Source organism: Ictidomys tridecemlineatus, chromosome 13 (genome assembly GCF_052094955.1).
Source record: "Ictidomys tridecemlineatus isolate mIctTri1 chromosome 13, mIctTri1.hap1, whole genome shotgun sequence".
Classification (NCBI taxonomy): Eukaryota; Metazoa; Chordata; class Mammalia; order Rodentia; family Sciuridae; genus Ictidomys; species Ictidomys tridecemlineatus.
Genome location: NC_135489.1, coordinates 72680802 through 72703716, shown reverse-complemented (window position 1 = coordinate 72703716; position 22915 = coordinate 72680802). Strand labels below are relative to the sequence as shown.

The window sequence follows — 22915 nt, the reverse complement described above, 5'->3', positions numbered from 1 at the left end:
GCTACCTTGCTATATTAATGTTTGTACCACCAAATGGATTTGTTTGAACACATATTGTGAACACAGAAAACAAAGAATGAAGCAAGGAAGCATTAAGAAACAGAAAACAAAAGAAAGTGACACAAGTACTCCCAAACATTTGGAATTTTGAGACAAACTTCTCTAACAAAACCTAAGAGTCTGAAGTTGATTCTTTTACCTGCTACAGCCATTAGCATTAGATAAAGGGTCTTAAAAAATATGCAGGGTGCAGATAAGTGGGAAACTAGGCCTCCTGTAGCCTTCCCTTATACTTTCTGTTTGCCTCTAAAATGAGTCCTTTGCCTGTTTTTTACATATGTGTGGGTTTTTCATCTTAAAACTGACACCAGTAAAATTGGTTAGACACTTAATAAGTCTGATACTTTTGGTAGAAATAAGACACAAATGTCAACAAAGCTAAGGAGCAACCTTAGTGATTTGGTCTTACTCTAATCAATTGAGGAGATTTCCTTAGCTCAGAATTGCTTAGGTAATTGTAGTTTTCTTCCCCCATGAAAGCAATAATTTAAATGAGCTTTCTTGGATGAGTTTAAATGTTATTTCTGTTTCCAATGTTGTGTCCTACTACAGGGGACAACACAACACTCATCTTAGGAGTGACACATAGTGACTGATGAATACATCTCTGTTAAATGAGCTAGAAAGAGCCTCTCAGAGGCCTAGAGAAGTAATTATTTGCTCATATTAATAATTGTTCTAAAAATTAAATAATATTAGGGGAATAGGTTCCTTTATAGTTCCATTGCCCACTTCTCAAAAGGATAGAATATGACACTAACATGGATTTATTCTCACTTTATGCATCAAACCTGTGAAAACAAAATCTATGTTGCATACTGTCCAAAAATAGGACAAATATCATTATGATCAAATAGAATGTGACTAAAAAAGCCACTAATCTCATAATATACCATACATGTAGAAACCCTGTGACAAGTGAATGGAGATATAACTGAGGTCACTAGAGTCAGGCAAATTGGTGTGGATCAAGTTTGTCCATAGAACTGCACTTTGAAGGAAGTTTTCTGGGATTGAACATAAGCATTAACTAAGAAAGAAGATTGGGCAATTATCTGCTGCAGCCCCAAACAAATCCAAATAAATAAATGGCTGCAAGAATAATTCAAGTATCAGTTTGTCTCTCTTAGATATCAAATCTCCAAATGTATTGATAATAGTAAAATAGGTTTTGCCAATCTGACAATCCATTTCTCATGTCCTAGTGAAATCTCTTAAGTTTTTCAATTTGAAGAGGCAGGAAGTGGACTAATTTCTGATTTTTATTTTCTTAAATATCTTTCTGTGTTCTTTCTTTCTTTATTATTATTACTTGTTCAAAACATTGACATATCATATTTCATACATTTGATTCAAGTGGATTATGAACTCCCATTTTTACCCTGTATACAGATTGAAGAATCACACTGGTTACACATCCACATTTTTACATACTGCCATACTAGTGTATGTTGTGTTCATTATTTCATTATTGGTGTTTGTTTTTCTACCCCCATGATGAATTTTACTTTTGTTCATATTCTGGATGCTGTGCACAGGTAAAGAGATTTAAAGTTAATGTAATTTTAATTATGACCAAAGTTACATGACTAATGATCTCTAAGGCATTTTTTACAATGGAACATTTCCGCATATAAGGACTTTCTAACAAAGATCATCTCACTGAGTGGCTCTTTCCAAACAGTCTCAGCTATATTCTGCACACTATCACCATGGTGGCATTATAGTGTGATGGCCTTATATTAATGTTCTATTTTCTCTCTGCTATGCTTTTTAATGACATTTGCATTTTTATGTTACACTTTGTTAACAGACTGCATGATATCAGATTACATGTTTTCCTAGTATCAAACCATTTTATATGAAGCCTTACAGAATTTGAATATAAAGTCTTAATCAACTAGTATCTGTATGTTTATAAATGAAAAAAATAGTAATAATAATAAAAAAAGAATATAAACTTGGTAATCCAGGTAGCTCTTGGCATTTTCCTAAAAAAGAGAATCTTTTCAAACTTAATGCGGGTTTCTAATTCCCAGTCCCTGCCACCAGCTCTTGTCTACTAATGAGTCAGTAAGAATGTGCTGAGCCCATTCTTCATCACAAATGTTTTTCTTCATTTGTGACGGCTGAATCTGACAAAGCAAGTTAAATGATTTTTTTCCAGTTTTTTTGAGTCTATTCCTGGCATCCAGCTGCAAGCACCTGGAGAGTCTTCTCTGGCCACTCTATTATGCCAGAGATTACACAGTGTGTGCAGTGACACCTGCTGGAGATAACTGGAGGTGCAGACAATATGCAATGGGTCAGAGTACACTCTCTTCCTCCAAACCATGATCTCTATTTAAAGATTTATTTTAGCATCTAAATCTAGTCTACTGCCTAGGCTTGTTATTAACACATGGTCCTTCATTGTGCCAATGACAGCTGAAGACTAAGCTTTCACCAATAACTTAACTATTAATTAAACACTTCTTTCCTGGAGAGAAGCCTTCCTCTCTCAATTAGAATAAAATGACAGAAAAGGTATTTCAGAACTAACAAGCTAAAGTGGCAAATGAGTGTTACTTTGCATGTTAGCTATGACTCATTTTCAATAAGAGCAGTGTACTAGTTTCCTTGGGTGGCCATCATAACGTACCACAAACTGGGGGCTTATGCCACAGAGAATTGTTTCCCCTATATTCTCTCTAGTAGTTTCAAAGTATCCCGTCTTACATTAAGGACTTTAATCCTGACTAGATTTTTGTACAGAGTGAGATATGGGGATCTAGTTTCCATTTTTCTACATGTGAATGTCCAGTTTTCCCAGCACCATTTGTTGAAGAAACTGTTCTTTCTCCAGTATTTGGGCACCTTTATTGATAACTGGTTGCAGTGTGTATTTATATCTGGGTTCTCTTTCCTGTTACATTGCTCTATCTGCCTCTTTTTATGCCAATATTATACTGTTTCTGTAAATATAACTATCAAGTATAATTTGAAATCAGGTATCGTGGTGCTTTTAGCATTACTCCTTTTCCTCAAAATTGCTTTAGCTATTCTGGATCTTTTTTGCTTATTTATGAATTTTAGAATTGGTTTTTCTAGTTCTACAAAGGATGTCATTGATATTTTGCTGGAGATTGCTGTGGATTGTAGATTGCTTTGGGTAGTATGACCATTTTATGAATTCTGATTCTCCTGATTCATGAACATAGTAGGTGTTTCCAATTTCTAGTGTGTTCTTCAATATCTTTCTTCAGTACTTTGTAATTTGCACTGTAGCAACCTTTCACATACTGATAGGTTTATTCTGAGGTATTTCTTCTTCTTTTCTTTCTCCTTCTTTTCCTTCTCCTTCCTTTTCCCCTCCTCCTTCTACTTATCTTCTTTGTTGTGAATAAGATAACTTTCCTAAGTTCTTTCTCAGAGAACTCATTATTGGTGTATAAAAACGTGACTGTTTTTGCATGCTCGTATTGAGCATAAAAGAAACTTGAGTTTTATGCTGAATATATCAGTTTTAAAAGTATTTTGATGGATTTTTTCCCCAGTGTTCTAGGTATATAATCATATCAGGAGAAAGGAAAATAATTTGACTTCCTACTTTAATCTTGATAAACCATTCACTTTCTCTTGCCTAATTTATCTGGCTAAAACTTCTGGTACTATGTTGAATAAGGAATAAGGATGGTGAGAGTGGGCATATTTGTTTTGTTCCTGATCTTATAGGAAGTGTTTTCAGCTTTTCTCAGTTTATATAATGTGTAGCCTTCACTGTGTTGAGTCATGATCCTACTATATGTAATTTTTTCAGGGTTTTCATCAAAGAGATGCTGAATTTTATCAAAGGATTTTTTTGTATCAGTTGAGATAATTGTATGCTTTTTATCCTTGAATTTATTTATGTGCTTTATTACATTTATTGATTTGTATTTGTTGAATTGCATCCTTGGAATGAAACATACTTGATCATGGAATATTATCTTCTTAATGTCCTATTAAATTGGAAAGTACTTTACTGAAGACTTTTATATCAATGTTTATCAGAGATTTTGGTCCATTGCTGTCTCTTATCTTACAGGTTTTGTTAACAGGTTAATACTGATTTCATAGAATGAATTTGAAAGCTTTTTTCCCCTATTTAATGAATTATTTTGTGCAGTATTTGTGTTAGTTTTTAAAAATTTGGTAAAATTCAGGAATGATTCCATCTGGTCTTAGGATTTTTTTTAATCAGAAAACTTTTTATTATTGCTTTAATCTTAATACTTGCAATTGATCTATTTAGGTATTTTATATTCACTTGGTTCAATTTTGTTTAGTCATATGTGTCCAGAAATTTTTCCATTTCTTCTAAGTTTTCTAATTTATTAAGCATAACTTTTTCAAATTTTTTCCTAATGATCCTTCTAATTTTACTTTATCATTTGTTCAGACTCCTTTTTAAGTCTAATTTCATATTTTTGGGGGGACGGCTTCCCTCTTTTTCTTTTTTTCAGTTTAAGCATTTGTCAGTATTATTGCTTCAAAGAACCAACTCTTTGTTTCATTTATGCTCTGTATTATTATTTTATATCTAATATAAAATTCATTTATTTTATATTAATCTAATATCTAATTCATTTATTTCTTTTCTAACCTTTACTGGTTTTTATCCTTCCATGGAATTTGGATTTTTTTGTGTGACATTTTGTAATACTATAATGAATTGTGATACTGATTTGAGTTCCTTTTTTTTTTTTTTTTTTTTGGTATACACATTCATTGCAGTAAACTTGCCTCTTAGAACTGCTTTCCCTGTTCTGGTATTTTGTGGTTCTGTTTCATTTGATTCAAGGAATTGTAAAATTTCACTCTATATTTCATTTTGTTGGTTTTGTTTGTTTTATTTTTCTGGTGCTGGGGATTGAACCTAGGGCCTTGTGCATGGAACAAAGATACTCTACCAACTGCACAATATCCCTAGCCCCCTACTATTCTTTTAGTAATATGATGCTTAGTCTCCATGTGATTTGTAATTCTGCTGTTATTTCTAGTTTCTTTTCATGGTGATCAGATAAAATATAAGAAATTATTTTATTTAAAAAAAAAATTGGGGTCTCAAGTTGTGGCTTAGCGGTAGAGTGCTTGCCTAGAACGTGCGAGGCCCTGGGTTTGATCCTCAGCACCACATGAAAATTAATAAATAAAATAAAGATGATATTGGGTCCAACTAAAAAATAAATATTTTTTAAAAAATTGGAAGGGTTTGCTCCAATGCCTAATATTTGGGACAACCTTTTTTTGTGCATTGAAGAAAATAAGGTATATTTTGCAACTGCTGGATGGAATATTGTTTAGATGTTTGTTAAATCCTTTTGATCAATAGTATAATGTAAATCTGGTGTTTCTCTGTTTATTTTTCTTTTTTAGTCTGGAAGATGTATTTATTGTGGCCTATCTTTCCATTTATCTCTAATCATGATTGTTTCATAAAATTGGGTGCACCAAAATTTATTGCTTATGTATTTATAAGAAATATATCTTTGTGATGAATTATTCCCTTGTCAATGCATAGTGACTTTCTTTTCCTTCTGATTTTGTCTTTAAATTCTGTTTTATCACTTCTAAATATAGCTACTTCTTTTTGCTTTTGTATTCCCTTTGCTTGGTGCATTTTCCATTCTTTCAGTATCATTGTGTGTATATCTCTGCACATGAGTTAAGTTTCCTGTAGGCAGCATATCATTAGGTTTTATTTTTAATCCATTTAGCCAATCTTCATTTTTTATATGGAAAGTTTAAAACATTTGCATTCAGTGTGATTATTAAAAGATATGTACTTATTCCTTCCTGTCATCTTGCTTTTTTTCTTCTGGTGGTTTTGAATATTCTATGTTTTTACTTCCTGTCTTATTCATCTTAGAATTTTAATAAATGCTGTGTTGATAATGTTATGATTCTTTACTATTTTCTCATTTGCATGTCTCCTCCTCTAGTGGGATTTACTTTTTCACATTTGCTGATGATTTGCTTTTCCTTTTCTGGATATAGTATTTCCTTTATATTATCTTACATTTTCATTACTGTGATAAAATACCTGAGAAAAACTCTTATTTTGCCTCATGGTTACAGAAGTTGTTTTTCTGTGATGGCCAGCTCCATTCCTTTGTGCCTATGACGAGGCAGGTCATCATGTTCTCTTGGCAGAGGAATGTTGCTCACCTCCTGGCATCTGAGAATCAGAGAGAGGGACAGTAAGGGACTGGTAACAAGATTATAGTCCCCAAGGGCCTGCCCCCTTTAATTAGATCCCACTATCTACAGTTTTTAACGCATCCTTGTAATCCATTCATATTATAAAGCTATCAGGGAATTAATCCAGTAATGAGGTCAAAGTCCTCATGATTCAATCACTTTCTAAAAGCCCCTCCTCTGAATAATACTGCATTGGGGGTCAAGCCATCAGAGTATGAGTCTTTTGGGGACATTCTGGATCCAAACCATAACAAGTATCTTCAGTGATACTGTTCTAGTGGTCATGCCTTCCCTTAATTTATTCTTATCTGAGGTCTTTATCTTTTCTTCTTTTCTTAAAAACTAATTCTACTGGTTATAGTAGTCTTGTTTGGCACTCCACTCCTTTACCCAGGCTTCTTTCTTCTTTTTAATGATCGCCACTCAGAATGGATTATAGACAATCATAAGGACATTATTTTTTAAATGTCCTATTGCCAAATAATATCACATTCCAAAGTACTGGCAATTGAAACCACATATGAATTTGGGAGCACATAACTCAACCATAATAGGCAGGTATAGAGAGTTTGGTTGTCACTGGTGAGCTCCTCATGGATCTCAGGGCCACCACAGTGTTTTTAGCAGGGGTGCTAATGGGGCCTGTGGATGATGGTGGAATCACATGGCTGGAGAAGTTCTGCCTTTGTTTCCCCAACAAGTGACAATAAGTGACATCATGCATGAGTCAGTTAGTAAACAGCCCAAGCACACTCAGATTCTTTGAGACTAGTAAAGTGGTTGATTGCTTGATGTTGTGTACCTGTCATACATAGACTATAAATCCAACATTCAAAGTGGATGTGTAGAATATTATAAATCCAAGTGACATAACCTAGAAAACAAAACTAGTGTGATGTCACTCCTTGAAGGTAAAATACTGATTTAATTATTCCATGAGGCCATTCTCATGTTTATAGTGACATTTTGAATGTAATCAATATTTTAAATATGTAAACAGTTTGGAGACATGAGTAAAAGCTTAAATACACATTGCTTCCTATCTCTTTACATTAGACCATGCCGGCTAACGTCAGTCATACCAAAAGGATATGATAAAGCTTCAGTGTGTCTTGTCAACACTGTGAATAAAATTGGGTTATTTTGCATTTTTTCTACCAGTGGCCTAGAAAAAAGCCAAGGTCAATGTGGGTCCAGGTGTGTGGGGAATGAGGGCAGATAGGATGTTGTGATAGGTTTGTCTTAAGTAAAATGTGTCCAATTAAAAGTGCTGTTCTCAATTCTGAGATTATATCCTTCTTAAATTTTCTATGAAATTTTACTTACTTTTAAGAAAGGAAAGTCATAAAATCAGTTTGAAGGTTTTAACTTATTTTTTTTAATTTTAAATATTTTTACTTCTTTCCTTGGCCAAGGCAAAATAAAGAAAATACATCATACCTTGATTTGGGAATATCAAGTGTTTTTTTTTAATTTAGAGAATCCATAAATGTATAAAGTTTAAGATATTTCCTGTAAAACATCATCTTCTGGGCCCCTGGGCAGCTCCAGGAGTCCTGTAGTATAGGCATCTGGGGTGGGCAAGAAAGTATTGGAACCTGTGTGTGCACATCAAGGAGAAGAGGCATCCTTGTCTAACTCATTGTTAGTCAGCAGGTGGTGGGTACCTCCATGGCTCTTGACAGTCCAGGTCCCTGTTGGATCCTAGGGTTCATGGTGAAGAGGAGCATCCTGCATACAGAAGATCTGAAGGGGTTCTCTGTCAATTATTCCCTCTAAGTAGAAAGTTTTGGCCCCAACCGTGGATGCCTCTTTACAGAACTTGCCAGTGACATTTCTACTTAGAAAGGCCTTGCAGCTTAAGAAGGTTCCTGCCAAGAAACTACAGACTGTAATTGGAACAAGCAGAACCCTGATAGGGTTCACCTACCAATTGTCTAGTGAAACCAATGTTAAACTAATCATAACTGTAAGAAATGAAGCATTGCCAAGAGGACCTTGGAAATGCATTTATTATCCTGCCAGTAGCAGTAAACTTGCTCTGAGGGTCATAACAGAACCATTAGGAACAGAAACTTTTATTTGGTTAAATACTTTTCAGTTACTTTCGTATAATGTGCTTTGGTTTATATATTATATACTGTTAACCTTTATCTGTCATCCTCATCAATGGATTCAACTAACCTCAAATCAAATATTAAGAAAGAATAATTTGTATTGTACACATAATGACTTTCCCCTTGTTATTATTCTCTAATCAGTACTGCATAACAACTATTTTCCTGAGCCCCAAGCCCATGGGAGACTTGAGGGGGCAGGGCCTGAGGCCTCCCAGAGCATTTGAAGAGCTACACACTGGGAACACTCATTCTGTACTGTAACTGTGGCACTTTAGTGGGGAGCTTCCTGAATTGGATGCTTGAGGCAGTGACTGAGACTAAATTCTGACCTTCTTGAGGTGCCCTCTCAGAGTGCACTGGAATATACCTGGGAGAGGAGGCCTTACTGGCATATCTGTAACTGATTCACTGATAGTGAGGCCTGGGGCTGAGGTGATAAATGAAAGCCCACAAGTATCAACAATCAGACACAATTCTTATCATTTTGCACAAATTAAGTAAATTGCTAGGTCCTTGGCATTCACGTGTGGAAATAAGAGGCTTGCCCTGAATCACACAATAGTTTTAGGGGGAGGGGAATGGAGGGTGCTCAAACCTTCCAGCATGGCCTCTTCTCCAGAATCACTATGGGTTTATGGGACCCTCTGGGAGTGTGGCCAGAACTCCTGACCCTACAAATACACTCATGAGGCTCTTGTCAAGGAATAGTGATTCCCTACTGACTTGACATGCAGAAAGTTGTTAAGCACCTTTGCTCACCCAGGGAGCACCTCCTGGAACAGGTAGTTGTTAGTTGTTCTCCACCTTCTATGGGGTAATCCAGAATTCGCTGTCAAAAGGACAAGGCTTCTAGTTATTGGGAGAACACAGACTCTAATGTGGAGAGATGCCTGATTTTCTATTTAGCAAAGCGTAAGAAATCTCTAGTTGTCCTTTTGAACAGTATTAATGAACAAAGAGAAGCAGACATTTCAAGATCACTTTGATCACCTTGTTGTTAACACCTTAACATAAAAGGCCCTCATGCAAGGGGGAACTGTGCAAGGACTCACTCTTTCCCTTGGATAATGTTGGGGTGTGTCATACATACCCAAAGAGGTGCCAGTACTACTGCTATCCTTTGGTGCATCTGATGACAGATGGATGAAGGGAGAAACTGCTGTTTCACTAGGCTGTGGGGTTCAACTATCCTTTCTTGTAAAAGAAAAAGAAACATTTTTCAATAAACCTGAAATCTATGGCACTACTAAAAGAGGAGAAAGAGTGCAGGGCAGATTATCTTTTTAACAAGAAAATATGCCTTACATATGCATAATTCTGAGAATTTTTGGCTGGAGAACATGAGCACACAATGCATTATTGGAAGAAAATTCTAAGAAAATCATCTTCATATGCATATAAAAGTTTAATAATGAGTTACTAATATTATTTCAGAAAATATTTTGGTGAAATATTTAGTAAAATGGAATGAAGTAGGACAAGTTATTTTTAGAATGATTGCATTTTCCCATTATTATTTTATTCATGAATTTTAGTAAGATTAACAAGAGAAAGACATCAGAATGTTCCCTTTGCTCACACTCATAGTCACCATCAAAACTCAGTAAACTATGGAAATTTAATATTATTTTGATTAATGACCATAACAACTTTATTTTGGTTCCAGTGGGCCAGGAGGTGGTGATAGGCCTGGAGAAGGCAATGAGACAGGAGATGGGGTTGGCATGGGAGAAGGCAACCAACAGTTGTTGGGTGGAGAGGAGCTCTGTGGGTTGGTTCACAGTGTGAGTGTCATTAAGTCACATGGAGGAGGGGTCAAGCCAGGTCCTGGAAGGAAGGCCACTGGATCAGGAGGATGAGATGGGAGAGAGGAAATTCTGAATATTATTCAAAAAGAATCAAAGACTCTGGTGACTGAGAGCACTCAGGGATGAGGTGACCCAACAGAAACTCAGAAAGTCATTAGGTCTGGTGAGTTAAGAAGAGGGTGCTTTCTAAAAGAAGTCGAGGAAGACAAAGGGAAGAAGACAGTGGCTGGAGCATCCTCCATAGGTAATAAACGTGATTGTTGGACTCTAGCTTTCTCTGATTTCCACATCTCATCTGGGACTTCTCTTTTTAAGAACTGGTAAAAGCTGCTGTCATCATGGAGCTTCCCTAGGTGGCTGCAAGAGACAGGAGTCACAGGCTGCAGCCAGGAGCAGATGGGGCCAGGAGGAAAGGTATCTGTGGTCCATTGCCCCTTGTGCCCCATAACCCCAGTTTATAAAGCACTTACTCTCCCAGCCCCACAGCTGTAGTTCAATTTTACCCAAATTCAGAACTCCCCTCCTGCCCCATAAGACCTTTGTGTTCTCCAGTCATATCATAGACAGGGGTAAGAAGGACAGGAAGAAGTGTAAAGTTACTCACCTTTGTAAAAGTTAAACCAGGTCTTCAGTCTCTTCCACTTTCTTCCAGCAATCACTATAACCTGAAAATCGAGACTGGTTATTGTGGAAAAGGGAAGTGATTGCCTCTCCTCACCTTGAGAGGAATGCCACATGAAAGAGACTGGTACAGTAGACTCTGGAGGCAAGCACCAGTATTCAAAGCCACATGACAGGTTACAGGGATAGCAATCCCTGTGGAGGAGCAGCATTTTGTCATTTACTTCCATCTGCACTAGCCCCCATTATACTCATAACCACCCTGCAGGGGGAAAGATTGGGTCATCTCAAAGAGGAATGTATCTTAAGGAAGTGAGGGTTTAAAAACAGGGGGATTTTAAAGAGGTGATTCAACACTGACAAGGAAGTTCCACCTGCATATCCAGATGAAGGTGTGGGGAGGCAGAACACACAACTATGACAAAAAGCGGTCAATGTAGGATCAGATAGATATGGGCTGGTAGTAAAGGAAAGAAAATCAAATGCTGACATCTCCAAAGCCCTTCCCTCTCCTCTTCCAACATGTTGCAAAGGTAACCTGCCCCAGGAATTGTTCCTCCCTGCAGGGAGTTGTAGGAGTTGTTAATTATTGCTTTCTGTGCTGCAACTTTCCTGCTTGGAGCACTCCACATTTCCCCCACAATTTGGTCATATACACAAGATGTAGAGAGGAGAAGGCCAAGATAAGGAGAGAATGAGAACAAAGGAGTTCTAGAATTTATAAAAGGGACAGGACACCCCACTTCTTTGGATACCCATCTCTGGGACCCATTTTCTGCAGTGAAGTCTGTATTCTACTCTTTAAATAAACTTGCTTTCTATGCTTGCCTTGGCATTTCTCAGGTGTGCAATCGTCACATCTGGGAAAAGGGAACTGAGAACTGATTGATTCTCATACAGACGGTATCACAGATACCATGGGTCCAGTATTGCCCACACCATCCTACTGGACATCGCCCACCCCTGGCCCACCACAGCTTCATTCTGAGCACAGAACCTGAGAAGTGTCTCTGGTATGATGGTTTCCTTCCTAGCATCTCCCTCTCAGGTCTCTGCAGTTGACCTTCTCTGGAACATGGCTGTGGTCTCTTGGGGACAGCAGACTGCAAGTCACCACTGGGGTGGAAGGGCAAGGCCTTACCTTTCAGAGTGTCCCTCTTCTGCCTACTCTTGTACAGCACCTTCTTTACCTTCAGATGCTGACAGACACAAAAATAAAAAGAGACTGGGGTCCAGTTCTCCCTCTGCTCTTTTAGACCAACTACAGACATTCCATGTTTCTGAACAGCTTAACTTTCTACAGTTAGCTAGTGGAGACACTTTTATTCAGAGAACATTTGTAAAGTGGCAAAATACTTAATTTTTCTTCCTTAGAAAACACCAAAAAGTGTTTTCTACATAAACTACACCATGCACGTCCTCAGTCACTGGTCCTCTGCTCAGGGACAGATGCATTTCCACAGGCTCTTCTCAGTTGCCAGGCAGGGTTCTGCTCCCTGAGGCCAGAGGTTTCTCCAGCCTGTAACTGAGGCCTTAAGGGCTCAGCACAGCCTTCACATTCTCAGTCCAACACAGAGAAAATGCTTGTTCCAGTCACCCACCAGGAGAAGGTGACTCAGTGTTAAAGGCCTGTCCTTCTCCAGATGTTCCCAACTCCCTCAGGAGCCCATAACTCAGCCATATAGTCACAGTTGTGTTTTGCTCTGGAACCTGCAGCTCACCACATGATTGATCTTAGAGCTTCAGATCATAGAAGCCCTAGTTTATACTGTCTCCCGTCCCTGGCCCATCTGTCCCAGAATGATGTTCTGTTCTGTCCTGAGATTTCTCTTTTTGAAGTGATTCTACTTATTTTGGAAAAGTGAAAATAATAGTGTTTCTGAAAGCTCGGTCCTTGTTCCCAATGCCAATCCAGGAATTAGGACAGTTTTTGAGAAAAAGAAGGCTTATTGCTTTTCTAGCAAAGGAGAAACACAGGGATCTTCTTTTCCAGAGGCTTTGAATCTGCCCATCAACAAGAACAGGGGGATTTTAAAGAGGTGATTCAAAGATTACACTCCATATGTGTTCTCTACTAGAGTTGTAATTCACTTGTTAATTTGGGAGATAGTAATTTCTGAGATCTTCTACTACCATCGTCAAAATCTGTTCTACTTTGTTCCTATGGAGGGTGTACTCAGGACAGATAAATCTGCCTAAAATCGGGAAGAAAGGTAATTCTGTTTCCCCACAGATTAGGGAGGAGCAGGGAAATGGGAAGAGAAACATATCCATTTTTAAAAATAAATTGCAGTGGTAGAGAAGCAGGGGCTATATTCAAAGCATAAAGTAGATCACTGTTACAAGAATAGGCAAAAGAGAATATCTGTTTTTGTTCTTGTTGGGTGTGACCTGAGGTTTCTTAACTTCTTGAGTTTTCCTTGGTGGTGGGAAGGATGGATTACCCTGAAGGTAAGACAATAAAAGAAGAAAGAGCCCCAGTCCACACACACAGGCACGGATCATATCCATTGTCCAGGTGGTGAAGCTGGGGTTCAGTCAGTCAGCACTTAATGCTATTTAGAGGAAAGAGAGGATTCTCCATCATCTAAAATGCACTGTCTTGTACAGACAAATGAGTCCTGATAATTCTCTTGAAAAATGGGGAGTAGGGCCCAGGCCTGTGTCACAGGGCTGTGCCCTCACATCATAAAGTGATCCTGACAGCAGAGGAGGGGCAAGAAGAGGAGGCTGCACCACATCCTTGCCTCACCCTCCAGCAAGCATGTCCTCCACCCTCCTGGGCCTTCTAGATTCTTCCTTCCAACTTCACTTGCTCACCCTGTCAGAGGAGGCCTTAGTTTATTCAATATTCTTTCCCCCTGGAATTTAGATATTATTTATTTCCTTGTAGATCTCTGCTTGGGCTCCATCAATTTCATAAGTTTTTTTGAAAATTCTTATCTATAGGATTTTCATTTCTCAGGAATTATTTCTTTTATGATTTCTGAAATTTCAATTATTCCTGTGTTGCATTAACTCATCATAAAAATCAAATTTCTTTCATGCTTATTTATTTATGTCAATTTTAACTAAATTTTTCTCAATTTTATTTTACTATCTTCATCTAGACGGTTTACTTTGCTGGCAGCAAATTTTCTCAGGCTGTCTTTATCTGGCAGTATCTTTATTTTTTTTTTTATTATTAAAGGACAGATTTTCTGGACATAGACGCTTCAGGTGATCTTCCCTTACACTCTTGGAATACGCTACCCCACAGCTTCCTTCCAATGCTTCTGGTTGGAAGAAAGCTAATAATCTCCCTGTGGTCCCCTTGTGCATGAGAAGTTTTTATCTGTTGCATCTAAGATTTTCTCTTTGCCTTTTCACAGTTTGTCCGTGATGTGTCTAGGAATGGATATGTTTGTTTTTATTTTACAAAATGGAAACATTGAATCTAGTGGTCTATGTTTTATATCAATTTTTGTAAGTTTCTAGCCCTTATTTCTTTTTTTTAAACATTTATTTAATTTATTTATCTATTTTTATGTGGTGCTGAGCCTCAAACCCAGTACCTCCCATGTGGTAGGAAGCGCTTTAACACTGAGCCACAACCCCAGACCTCTAGCCCTTATTTCTACAAGTATTTTTTCTTCCCCCTTTTTTGAGTCTCCTTCCATATGTGTCAGTAGCCTTGCTGATGGGGACATCCAGGTAATGCAGCACCACTTGCTGGAAAGATCTCTGCTCTGTGTTGCTGTGTTGCCTCTGCTCCTTTACTATACAGCAGTTGGCTGTACTGATGCAGGTCTGTTTCTGGGCTCTTCTTTATCTTCCACTGACCTAATTGTCTATTCTTTCTCCAGTATCCTACTCTACTGGTAGCTGTTGCTCCACAGTAGGTCTTCAAGTCAGGTACTGTCAGCCCTCCAGCTCTGCTCATCACCTGTATTGTTTTAACTATTCTGGGATTTTGCCTTTTATTATAAACATTAAACTCAGTTTTTCAATCTCAACAAATTGACTCATCGGAAGTTTGGATCACATTCAATATATAGAGCAAGTTGGGAGGAACTGACAACATTTTAATAATATTTAGTTTTCATGTACATGTTATCATCAAATACCTTCTCATTCATTTAGATATTTTTTTATTTATTCCATCACAGTTTTAAGTTTTCCTCATATAGATCCTATAAATATTTTGTTAGTTTTCTTTCTGAATAATTAACTTGGGGGCTAATGAAAATATGATTTAAAAAAAAATTCATATTCTACATAGGTGAGGAAGAGATAAGTTTTTTCTATATTAATTTTCTATCTTGCAATTTGGGTATAATTATTTATTCATCCAAGGTGTTTTCTTGTTGACTTTATTTGACTTTATTTTTTTTAGAATTTGTTCCAATTAGTTATACATGAAAGTAGAATGCACTTTGAAACATCATATAGAGATGGAGTATAATTTCTCATTCCTTTGGTTATATATGATGTAAAATTCCACAGGTCATATAGTTCTATATGTACATAGGGTAATAATGTCTGACTCATTCTACTAGCCTTCCTACCCATATACCTCCTCCCCTCCCTTCACTCCCTTCTACCTAATCTAAAGTAACTCTTTTCTTCCATAACCACTTCCGCATTGTGAATTAGCATCCGCATAGAGAGAAAACATTTGGTATTTGGTTTTTTGGAGATTGGCTTATTTTGCTTAGCATGATAACTCCATCTCCATCAATTTATTGGCAAACACTATACTTTGTTCTTCTTTGAAGCATATATATATATATATATATATATATATATATATATATATATACATACATATATGCATTTTCTTTACCTATTCATCTGTTGAAGGGCATCTAGTTGGTTCCATAGTTTAACTATTGTGATTTGAGCTGCTATAAACATTGATGTTGCTGTATCACTGTAATATGCTGAGTTAAGTTCTTTGGTCCAAGGAATGGGATAGCTGGGTCAAATGGTGGATCCATCCCAAGTTTTCTGAGGAATCTCCATCCTTCCTTGAGAGGTAGGCCCCACCTGTGTCTTACATGGAGGCTTTTAATGTGTGCTTCTAGCACCTGCTGAGTGCCAATATCTGGGAGAGAGAGCTCCTGGGAGGTGTTCCTGCAGGTTTCCCAACCTTTCAAGGATGGCCCATCCCTAGTTTCCATGTCAGGCAGGTCAGAGACATGATACATCGCAAGCGTGGAATGATAACCACTCATAGGAATCGTGCCCTCTTTGATCTGCTCCAGCTTCCTTCTTACATGTACTTGCAAGCTATCTGTATACTCCTTGTCTAGGTCTCTTGGTGAATAATTTTCTGAGATACTTCTTGAGAATCTTATCAAGTCTCTTCCTGACTTTGTCTCAGAGATGATTTCTAGAACCTTCATTGGGAAGCTTTTTTAGGATCATCCTCAGACTATGCACCAGATCATTGCTTGAGTACTTCCCGACCTGTACTATTTCTTGTTCCTTGCCCTTCTGTCTGCTATTACCTAGAATCATGGTGCTATATTTGTGCTTGGCAATTTTAACCTGGGCTCAGTTGGGGCTAGAGATAACTAGATCTTGTGAAATACTCCACACCAATGCTGAGTGAACCTTTTTTCAAAGTATCTTCTTACCTTTTCCTCCAGTATCTTCTGGTGCTCATTGCTGATAAAATACTTTGGCAATCTAGCAGTGAACTTTTGTTTTCAGGAGGCCATGTGCTGGCTCTGAGATAGCTAAAGATTTCCTGAGATGTTTTGACCACATAGGGTGAAGCCCCCATACTTTTTAGTTGTTTCTCCAAAAGGTGATGTTCTAAGTATTAAAAAGGAGTCACAACAGAACATTTCATCCTTATCTTGGGTTGTAGGGCACAAAATGCAACAGGCACTATTCAGAGGTGAATGACTGACAGGATTTGGAGAGACAATGTTAGTTAGCCCTGGTTCTGAATATGAGCCAGTGGTGGGGACTGAGACCACCATACTGTTGGAGTGAAAGTTTGAAGTCTGAGAACGGGATGGAGCATGGGCTGGGAGAAAAATGTCATGCAGATTCTTTATTCTGAATTTGTACTGGTATGGAATTAGGGAGTTCATTGAATAACATGGAGGAATGCCCAGTAGAGGTCGATGTAGTAGACACCAGAGCCTTGCTGTTCAGAAAGCCCCACAAAACCTGGTTGCATTTCTGCTATAAGAGTTCTCTCAAGACCTTGAGGTAAAAAAGCTACTGAGGAATAGAAAGCTTCTCTGGCTTGCCTTTTGTGTTTGAGAAGGGTTGTGGATGGTAGTGTCCTGATCATTGCCCAGTGACTTTACTGGAGCACAGTAAATTCCTAGAGAATGAAGGGAATCATCTGATTCCTTTTTTTGCTCACAAGTTACAAATTTCCAGTTCTGCTCTCTTGCTGACCAGTATCTCCTGCAGTATCTGCACATGAGAGTTGATGAAAGAGGTACTTTCAGCCTCTACCTGTAAGAATGGTTGGTTTGCACAGAATGAGTCCTCTGGTGGGTGGGAACATGATTTCTGTGGGATTCTTTGTGTAAAGAGTTGAAGAGGCATGAGACAATGGTAGCCATCTTTCACCAGGAGAGGGATAAGGTAGGGACAGGCCTGAGAGAACATGGCTTGAGATTGCTGGAACAGTAGAAGGCAATAGGACAGAAGATAGCAATGGAAGAGAAGAAGGTGTTAAGACAGGAAATGGTGATGGGACTGAAGACGGCGGTGGGACAAGAGATGTCAATAGGAAAATGTTATGGTTCGGATGTGAGGTGTCCCCCAAAAGCTCATGTGTGAGACAATGCAAGAAGGTTCAGAGGAAAAATGATTGGGTTGTACAATTCTTAAACCAATCAGTGAATTAATCCTCTGATAGGGATTAACAGTGGCAACTGAGGTGGTAGGATGTGGCTGGAGGTAGTAGTTTATTGGGGGCATAGCTATGGGGTATATATTTTGTACCTAGAGAGTGGACACTCTCTCTGCTTTGGGGTCACCATGTGATCTGCTTCCCTCTGCCACACTCTTCATTCATGATTTTCTGTCCTATCTTGAACCCTGAGGAATGGAGCCAGCCTCCTAATGGACTAAGACCTCTGAAACTGTTATTCTTCAAATAAACTTTTTCTCCTTTACAATTGTTCTGGTTAGGTCCTTTAGGAACAGCAGTGAAAAAGCTGACTATAATAGAAAGCCTTGTGTTTTATAAAATATTCTAAGAGCTTCTAGTTAAGTCTTCAATTAGTTCAACATTTTTGTCATTCAAGTTAGTTCTTGACTAATTATACAATCTCATGAACCTTATTCATGATTCCATGGAAATTACTTTATTTCATGATGGCAATGACAGTGAGGAAATTAAAAGGAATTGGTACAGAATTTGTTTCTGATATTAAATGAAACAGACACTAAGGTTCTTATACATGTTAAACTATTCTCACAGTTTGGGTTGCTAAAATCGAAAAGAATCACCTGCAAAATGAACTTCCCATCATGTGATAGGTGTGCACAGTTCCAGTAGAGCAGATTGGCTGACGTTTTAAAACATCTCCCTGGTCATGAATCACAGCTAATCTCCATAGCCCATGATCTGCCTGAGAAATGATGCTTTTTCTAGGAAAAGCGAGCAGCTGCTGCCGCTGACTCTGAAGTATTTTCCTTAAAATATTTCTTTAAATGGAAAGAAATAGGAAAAAAGCTCAATGGAGCACAAGTTACTGGTGACAATCATTTAACTTCAGGCTTATTCTGCTGATCAATTTGAGGTACCAAGAAGCACACTCCAGGGAAAATTCTCTTGCAGAGGGCTCTGCTTCTAGGGCCTGAGGCTCTCAGTGGTGGTTCTGGGTCTGCTGGACACATACCTCATGGTCACACACTCAGGTCCTCATGACCCATGGCCCAGAAGTCAAAGGCAGATTCTTGGGAGTATGTTGAGTAAATAATAAGGAAAACAATAGCTGGAATAAATAGGCATTCTGTAGAGGGGAAAATGATGATGGTAAGTCATTGAGTGTGCATCTTTGAAGGCACTGGGTTTCTCAAACTGTAAAAATGGATTGGAAATAGGGGCTGGGGTTGTGGCTCAGCAGTAGAGCGCTCATCTAGCACATGCAAGGCATTGGATTCAATTCTCATAAAAATAAATAAAGGCATTATGTCCAACTACAACTAAAAAATATTTTTAAAAAATGAATTGGAAATAAAGTCAAATGACAGTAAGGAATAGGATAAAGTTAACTTGCACAGGTGTGTCAAAAACTCTGAAAAAAACAGGAGCTTTCTAAGGTTAACTAGAAAGATACCCAAGGAAACCATGCACAACCGTCCCCTTAGAAGTTCCCCATGGTGCCTTTGTCTTCATAAACCCTCCCACATCCTGGATCTGGGTTCTCAGTTCATAATCCCTCTGAGGCCAACTTTTGGGGCCCCTGGGGAAAGAATAGTGTAGTTAGAACCTACTGAGCCAGATAGATTATGTGATTACAGTAGAGCTGGGTGCAGAACAAGAGGACTTAGGGCACAGATGAATCCAGGTCATCACCATTCCTTTGTTCCCTGACTGCAGCAGGTCAGAACAAGAGGAGCTGGGCAGTGGCATAGAGCATGGCCTGCCTGGACATGGCTTTTGGGGTGCAACAAAGGGCCTATGCCAGGGGCTGATTCTACAACTGAGGACTCAATTTCATAGCTCTCAGCTATACTCACCTCCTACAGGTCCCCTGCACCTGGTCTAAGCCACTATGGGCAGCTGGAAAAGCGAAGACTAGGACCTCATGGGACTAGCTGGGATCTTTGTGGGCTCACTGAATGCAGAAGGCAAAAATGGTCATCACAGCCTCCAAGGGCCCAGAGGAGAGAGACAGAGAATGGCAGATAGGCAGTGGGTCTCAGTCAGAAAATCTGACTCTGCCAGGACGCGAGGATTAGACCCCACTGATCTTGATGACAAACCAGATACACAGTTCCTTCAGCTCCCCAGGCCTCTCCACCCACATTCTGTAGCTACTCACTTTGGAGTAATACAGGATCCCACAAGTTCAGCAGCCTCTGCACAGTGGCTGTGAACTTGAAGAAATCATCACCCTCCTGCCTTCAGGGCTCAGCACTAGGCTATTTCTGGGCTCAGAAATGGTGTTTCTACTTGCATTCAAAGGACAAATTCAGGTCATCTCTGGCATTAAGTTCCCACTTCCCATAGAATCCATTCATGCACTCATGAGTTACTCGTGGTCATGTTCCAAGTAATTCCAATCTGGTTCTGGCACACAGATTTCCATAACATTATACTTGGGGAAGAGGAGTGTGACAATGAATAAATACATACTGTAGATAGCAGTGGGCCAGGCAGTGGAATGGATTAGGAAAAACAGACCTGTCCCTCCTGGATACTGTGGCAGATTTTTGGGATGGGGATTCAGGAAGAAGCCCATTGAGAAGGGAAGGAGCCCTGTATCATTGGGGAGTGTGCATTCCATGCACAGGAAAATCAAGCAGGGTTTCTGGGAAGGAACAGCATCCAAATGGATCAGGGAAAACCCCTCATGGGTGGAATGCCTTGGGTGAGGGGCATGGTGAGAGTCAGGCCACAGAGGCCCCCAGGGGCCACACCCTGCAGGACTTTGAGGCAGTGGGTGAGAACCTGAGGTTATTCTAACCAGTTGGCATGCACAGAAGGATTTTGAGGAAGGCATGGCACACTTAGTTTTCTCTGTAAGGATTTTTGGGATTCTGAACAGGAAAAGAAAGAAGAGGGAGGGAGGGAAAGGATACTGAGCTATTGATGAGGAGGGGATCCAAGGGGTCTCTCTCTCCCACTTGTGTTCCTTATATTCCAATGTTCCCAGATGTGAGAGACTGAGCCATGTCCTTTGTCACCCCAGAAGACTCTAATGTGCTCCGGTCTTTAAGGAGTTATGAAAGTAAAGTGAAAAAAGTAGGAAAGAAAAAGAAAGTTTACACTAACAGAAAGTGTGCAGTCTCTCTCTATGTCCCTCTCTCTATCTCTCTTTCCCCCACACATGGAGCACTGTTCTAAAGGATGAGGGCAGAGGGTGAAGTCTCAGTGCAGAGAGGGTTTGACTGTTCCCTTGCTGAAGCCAGTGGTTATGGGCCTTAGTTGTCTTTGCAGCTGGATGGCTGCAGAGCTATTCCTATTTGTGTGTTTTGTGCCCTGCACTATATAATTCATAGTAGCAAAAAAATCATGTCTCATTTCTGTCCCAGAATGACTTTTTGTTCTGTCCTAAGATTACTCTTTTTTGAAGTGCATTTATTTGTTTGAGGGGGAAAAAAAGGAGACAAAAAAGAATATTTTTTTCTTGTTGAGTGTGGCCTATGGGTTTCTTCCCTTTCTGAGTTCTCCCTTTCTCTTTCATGGTAGGAAGGATGGATTACCCTGGGGGTAGGGAAATAAGAGGAGAAAGAGCTCCAGTCCACACACAAAAGCAAGGATCATATCCATTGCCCAGGTGATGAAGCTGGGGTCCAGCCATACGGCACTAACAATATTCAGAGGAAATAGGATTTTCCATTGTCTAAATTGCACTGTCCAGTTTGGAAAAATGAGTCCTGAAAGCTCTCCTTCCAAATTCTCTTTGGAACATACTTACAAGTGGATTTGCTTAATCATGTAATAATTCCACCTTCAACATTGTTGCTTAATTTAAATTCCCAACAGAAAATTTTTAGTTTCATTTTCTCCTTATTCCCTATAACATTTATTTTCATTTAGCTTAAAACAGCCATTGTAATGCATGTAAAGTGATACCACCAATTGCTGACTTTCTTTTCCCTCATGACAGTGATGTTTTCCTGTGATTGACTATTTGTACATCTTCTTTGGGGAAAGGCATATTGTTGTTCTTTGTCCAATTTCAAATTGGGTTGCTTCCTTGTTGTTGAGCTATAAAAACTCAGTAATGATTCTTCATCAAATTTAGATTGCAAATATTTTCTCTCATTCTGTAGATTGCTTTCTTTGTTTATCTAATTTTATTTTTAACTGGTTTATTAGGTATAATTGATTTGCCATATACTGCACATACTGAACATAGGTTATTAAATCTTTTTTTTACCTCTTAATCACTTCCAAATTTGTAGTTCTACCATATTAAGTATATTCAGAAAGTTGTGCAATAGATCTCCAGAACTTTTTTATCTTGAAAAATTAAAACCTGTACTCATTAAATGCACCCTCCCTTGGCTTTGTGCATGGGGTTCTGGACTTGGCTAACACCTTTTTCAACAACCCTTTGAAACTGGACTTGGAAGACCAGTTCACACTCAGTTGTTGGGAAAGGCAGTGGACCTTCCAGGTTCACTCTCTGGGATATCTGAACAGTCCTATCATCTGTCATGGCATGGTGACTTGGAACCTTGATCTGTTCTCATTTTCTACTGATATTATCTGGTTCTGTTAAATTGATGATATCCTGCTAACTGGGAAAGATCATCCTCCGTTATAGAATGCAAGTACATGTCAGGAGATGGCTGTCAACCTCAACAAAATCCAAGGCCCTATGAAGTTCATGGGATGATCTGTTCAGGTAAGACCCATTTGATTCTAGACATGGTGAGAGATAAAGTGAAAACGTTTTCCATCACCCAAGCAGTAAAGAATGTAGATGGGTCTTTTGGACCCTCTCTTATTAGCAGGCTCTCACACAATATCCATGCCTACTACATGGGCTGATGAAGAAGCCAGATGGAACTGAGATGTCCCCCAGCAGAGAGAATTTGGAAAAGCAAATTTGGAAAAGCCCAGGTACAATCTCTGGATACCTCTCTACCAGGGATGCCAATGTGGTTAGATATCACCTGTACAGTAGATGGGATGAACTTAGCTTACTGGAAAATGTGATTATAGGATTTTGTCCATAAGTGTAGAAGGGAGCTGAAACTATTAGTATAGCTATTTATAACAGCAGTTTTTAGGAGTATAAAATGACCTACCACAGTGGAGCCACTGTCCAAATCTTTACTGAACGTAATGTGAATTGACATATAGGTGGGTGGATGGCCTATTTAACCTGCATCAATCTCCTGTAGCACAGACCCCTAAAAAATGGCATGTGTATTACAACAACG

The 22915-nt window shown here is 38.8% G+C and overlaps 1 long non-coding RNA gene across 1 annotated transcript in view; it reads left to right on the top strand.

Annotated features, from left to right (window-relative positions):
* The window catches only part of LOC144369909 (uncharacterized), a 35824-nt gene extending 12909 nt beyond the window's left edge, over positions 1–22915 (top strand). The window contains exon 3 of the long non-coding RNA XR_013429756.1: positions 22294–22915. This is a non-coding gene — a long non-coding RNA (uncharacterized LOC144369909). The remainder of the gene's footprint in view (positions 1–22293) is intronic.